Source organism: Branchiostoma floridae, chromosome 4 (genome assembly GCF_000003815.2).
Source record: "Branchiostoma floridae strain S238N-H82 chromosome 4, Bfl_VNyyK, whole genome shotgun sequence".
NCBI lineage: Eukaryota > Metazoa > Chordata > Leptocardii > Amphioxiformes > Branchiostomatidae > Branchiostoma > Branchiostoma floridae.
The window spans coordinates 3,650,459-3,655,889 of NC_049982.1; the positions used below are offsets into that span (position 1 = coordinate 3,650,459).

The window sequence follows — 5,431 nt, forward strand, 5'->3', positions numbered from 1 at the left end:
GTAGTGTTTGTGACTGTTTGTGACTGGTGCCCACCTGGTAAGGATGGTCCGGAGCACACATATACACTGTACCTTGTCGCTCAACGCCCTGTGGATGCCGGGTCTCTTTGGCACCACCTTGTAATTTCAAACTGACTTAGGTTACGATCACCAAATTTTCAGGGGATGACGTAATCGTAGAGTTTTATTTTTTTGCAATTTTTGTATCGCTATGATGTAATTTGACGTAATTGGGACGTCGTAATGCAATTTGGCTTAAACCGTCTGAATAGGGATTTCCGTTATACTTAAAGGTCTCAAACAAAAATCTGACTATTTACGTGATTTTTTTATTTATTTAAGTCTGCCAAGTCTTCTCTTGCCAATGATGACGGCACTAGCGCCAATTTGGTGTCAGGAAATGACGTCAGATGTCCATCATCTCGGATCGGCATGCTTAAAATTTCTAAAATACGTTGTTTTCTACATATAACCCCCAGACCCAAAAGAAGTGGACTAAAAAGGTTTATATAAAGGTTTCTCGAAAAAAATGTTCACAGAATTTGAGTAAAAGAAACTGAGTTCACCGTCGCTAATGGCAAGGTCCGCCATCTCGGATGTTACCCATGACCTCAACAAGTTAGCTTAGATCTCAGTTCTAATTCCTAAAGACCTGACAAGAGAACCAACATGAACACTGATTAAGTTTAAAATTTAATAATAGAATTTTCAAATTTGTAATCAGGATGACAAATGCCGACATGCATCTAATTTTCTGTTCCAGCAAGGACGTTAGAGTCATAGAGAACACCTTAAACTCTGAACTAGCAAACCTTGCCACATGGCTACATTCAAATCGTCTAGCACTGAATGTCACTAAGACTAAGTGGATTCTATTCGGTAGTAGTGGGAAGCTAAGAGCAGTACCTCCACTTAGACTCCAAATTGATCAGGAAACAGTTGAACAAGTGTTTAAGTGTTTGAACCAATTCAAATACCTAGGTGTTCTCCTTGACTGCAATATCTCATGGAACGAACACATTGACATGGTATGTTCAAAGGTATCTCAAAGAATAGGTTTGCTAAGACGCTTAAGATCATGTCTCACTGTCAACATTGCAAGTATGTTATACAGATGTATGATTCTACCACTACTGGAGTATTGTGACATTGTATGGGAAAATTGTAACATCACCAAGCAGCGTGGCACGATCGGGAGCGCGTTGGTCTCAGGCCCGAGAGGTCCCGGGTTCAAATCCGCTTAACGTGTCACCGATCTTGTGCCCTTGGGAAAGGCACTTTACACGACTTTCCTCACCTAACTCAGGTGTAAATGAGTACATAGCTTCGGCTAGTGGCAGTGACAGGCCTTTGTTGTGGTGACAGGCCATAGGGGCATGTTCGGGCATGACGCACCCGCCATGACACACGAGTCAGGGGTAGGAGGAACACCTTACATCCTTGGTCGGAAGTCCTCCTAGGAGACGGAAACTCCAAACAACAAACCTGCATCTGCTGGGGCCGTCTTACACGTTGCAAACAATTGCCCCTGTAGGACTTACTGCGCCAGTGGACGAGAGGGTGGTGGAGAAGGAAGTGCACACCCCTCCTTCACCTTAAAAAGTGCAGGCCAGGCAGACGGGTCGCCTTAAACCCACCCTGTCTGCCTACCATTGTCTTCCGAGACAGACGGATGCCAAAACAAAAAACCAAGCAGCGACAACTTCAGGTTCTTCAAAATCGAGCTGCCAGGGTCATCTTACAAATGAAGCGACGATCCAGTGTCCAAGACCTACACAGCACCTCGACTGGAAGTATCTTACGCAGCGGAGAAAGGAACACATGTGTGTGATGGTCTTTAAATGTATTAACGGGCTTGTCCCGACATACCTGGATACCACCTTTGTACACAACCACCTGTTACACAGCCATAACACCAGACAAGCCTCTTTACTCCATAAACCCAATTACACAAACGCAGCTGGCCACCGGACATTTGCATACAGAGGAGCAATATTACAATACACTGTCGGCGGACAGACATGCACAAACTCTACGGCAGTTTAAAGCTGCCCTAAGACACACTCCTCCGCACATTGACCTCCACCGTTGACGTTTTTGGTTGACATAGACATTTACTGTTCTTGGTAAAGACGCTTCGGTTTATTGTATATATTGTTTGTTGTCCTCTGGTTGTCTTACTGAATGTAACACGTTTCGTTTTTGTTATTTATGTAGTGGGCCCCCTTGGAAATCAACTTCAAATAAGTTGAAGGGGCTACCCACATGTCTTGAGATGAATAAATGAATAAATAAATCTTGACCCTGTGCGTTGTGTTGTTGCCTATAAACCCCAATTTGACCCCAAGACCCCCTAGTGTAAGGGTGTTTCTATCAGAGTAGCGACTTTTAAAAAATTCATTATTTGTAATCAAGCTGGCAAATGCTCTCGTATGATATGTATCATGACTCCGTTTGTTGTGTAGTTGCTCTAACCCTAATTTGACCCCTAACCCTATGACCCATAGGGCAACACCCAAGATAGCAGCGACTTAGAACGTACATATTCGTACTTTACTCGCTCCACCTCATAGAGGATGCTGTTCTCATGGGAGTTGCTAGAACGTTATTCATCTTAGATTTTGATATACTTTCTATAGTTAATTCAGAAATTTCTGGCCAATAAGCTATTTCGCAGTAAATAACGAGAAATGTCAACTCAAACATAGACCCTCGGAAGCCTTTCGTCACTTTTTTGTCGCGCATTACCACCAAGGATTCGCGGAAGAACTGGGGTTTGCACCGTTGATGCGCCCTTATGTAAATGTCCTCCTTGACAACCCTCATAAACCAGATTCGAGGTCCCAGATAAGCTGAAGTCTAAGTCTAAGTAAGATGAGCTGACAGGCACCGGATAAGCTGACAGGCACCGGATAAGCTGACAGGCACCGGATAAGCTGACAGGCACCGGATAAGCTGACAGGCACCGGATAAGCTGACAGGCACCGGATAAGCTGACAGGCACCGGATAAGCTAACAGGCCCCGTGTCCCAGATGGTCTATCTTTGGTAGAAAACACAGTTTGGAATGAATGGAATAATGGGCTAAATGCTATATCACGGCATAGGGAAATTTGGGGGCAACTTAAAATCCTTTACTGTCAGGAGTTAGGGTAAGGGTTAGCGTTAACCTAATCAAGCCTCCAAATAAGCTAATCAAAACCCAGATAAGCTAACAGGCCCCGGATGAGCTAACCTAGGCCCCGGATTAGCTAACAGGCCCCTGATAAGCTAACAGGCCCCGGAAAAGTTAACAGGCGCCGGATAAGCTAACATGCCCCGGATAAGCTAACAGGCCCTGGATAAGTTAACAGGCGCCGGATAAGCTAACAGGCCCCAGATAAGCTAACAGGTCCTGGATAAGTTAACAGGCGCCGGATAAGCTAACAGGCCCCGGATAAGCTAACCGAGGCCCCGGATTAGCTAACCGAGGCTCCGGATAAGCTGACAGGTCCAGGATAAGCTAACCAAGGTCCCGGATAAGCTAACAGGCCATGGATAAGTTAACAGGCGCCGGATGAGCTAACCGAGGCCCCGGGTAAGCTAACAGGTCCCGGATGAGCTAACCGAGGCCCCGGATGAGCTGACAGGCGCCAGGTAAGCTAACAGGTCCCGGATGAGCTGACCAGGCCCCGGATGAGCTAACAGGCCCCGGATAAGCTAACCAAGGTCCCGGATAAGCTAACAGGCCCCGGATTAGCTAACAGGCCCCGGATAAGCTGACAGGCCCGGGATAAGCTAACCAAGGTCCCAGATAAGCTAACAGGCCCCGGATAAGCTAACAGGCCCCGGATAAGCTAACCAGGCCCCGGATGAGCTGACAGGCCCCGGATGAGCTAACAGGCCCCGGATAAGCTAACAGGCCCCGGATGAGCTAACAGGCCCTGGATAAGCTAACCGAGGCCCCGGATAAGCTAACAGGCCCTGGATAAGTTAACAGGCGTCGGATAAGCCTACAGGCCCCGGAAAAGTTAACAGGCGCCGGATAAGCCAACATGCCCCGGATAAGCTAACAGGCCCTGGATAAGTTAACAGGCGCCGGATTAGCTAACAGGCCCCGGATAAGCTAACCGAGGCCCCGGATTAGCTAACCGAGGCTCCGGATAAGCTGACAGGCGCCGGATAAGCTAACCAAGGTCCCGGATAAGCTAACAGGCCCCGGATAAGCTACCGGGCCCCGGATGAGTTAACAGGCGCCGGATAAGCTAACAGGCCCCGGATAAGCTAACAGGCCCCGGATAAGCTAATAGGTCCCGGATAAGATAACCAAGGTCCCGGATAAGCTACCGGGCCCCGGATAAGCTAACAGGCTCCGGATAAGCTAACAGGCCCCGGAAAAGTTAACAGGCGCCGGATAAGCTAACACGCCCCGGATAAGCTAACAGGCCCTGGATAAGTTAACAGGCGCCGGATAAGCTAACAGGCCCCGGATAAGCTAACCGAGGCCCCGGATTAGCTAACCGAGGCTCCGGATAAGCTGACAGGCGCCGGATAAGCTAACCAAGGTTCCGGATAAGCTAACAGGCCCCGGATAAGCTACCGGGCCCCGGATAAGCTAATAGGTCCCGGATAAGATAACCAAGGTCCCGGATAAGCTACCGGGCCCCGGATAAGCTAACAGGCTCCGGATAAGCTAACAGGCTCCGGATAAGCTAACAGGCTCCGGATAAGCTAACAGCTATCCGTTATGCAGTGTGCAGAACTGTAACTAAAACACAGGACTGTTGCTCCAGAAACACGGGACGAGGTGTAGTTATACTGTGTGCAGAAATGTAACAGAAGCACAGGTCTGTTGTTCCAGAAACTTGTGCGATAGGACGAGGTGTAGTTATGCTGTGTGCAGAAATGTAACAAAAAGCACAGGTCTGTTGTTCCAGAAACTTGTGCGATAGGACGAGGTGTAGTTATGCTGTGTGCAGAAATGTAACAAAAATCACAGGACTGTTGTTCCAGAAACATGTGCGATAGGACGAGGTGTAGTTATGCTGTGTGCAGAAATGGAACAAACACAGGAGTGTTGCCTCAGAAAAGTTTAAGTCAGGATGAGGCATATCTATGTGTGTACAGAATTGTAACAGAAACACAGGACTGTTGTTCCAGAAACATGTGCGATAGGACGAGGTGTAGTTATGCTATGTGCAGAAATGTAACAAACACCGGAGTGTTGCCTCAGAAAAGTTTAAGTCAGGATGAGGCATATCTATGTGTGTGCAGAATTGTAACAGAAATACAAGACTGTTGTCCCAGAAACGGTTATGACAAGACGAGGTGTAACTAACGGTTATGACAAGACGAGGTGTAACTATGTGTGTACAGAATTGTAACAGTAACACAGTACTGTTGTACTAGAAACGTCTATGACAAGACCAGGTGTAACTATGTGTGTACAGAAA

The 5,431-nt window shown here is 47.3% G+C and overlaps 1 protein-coding gene and 1 long non-coding RNA gene across 2 annotated transcripts in view; one reads left to right on the forward strand and one right to left on the reverse strand.

The window, feature by feature from the left end:
* The window catches only part of LOC118413013, a 711,153-nt gene that overhangs the window by 681,780 nt on the left and 23,942 nt on the right, over positions 1 to 5,431 (forward strand). The window lies entirely within an intron of this gene.
* The window catches only part of LOC118414515, a 660,232-nt gene that overhangs the window by 642,373 nt on the left and 12,428 nt on the right, over positions 1 to 5,431 (reverse strand). The gene's annotated exons all lie outside the window — the stretch shown is intronic.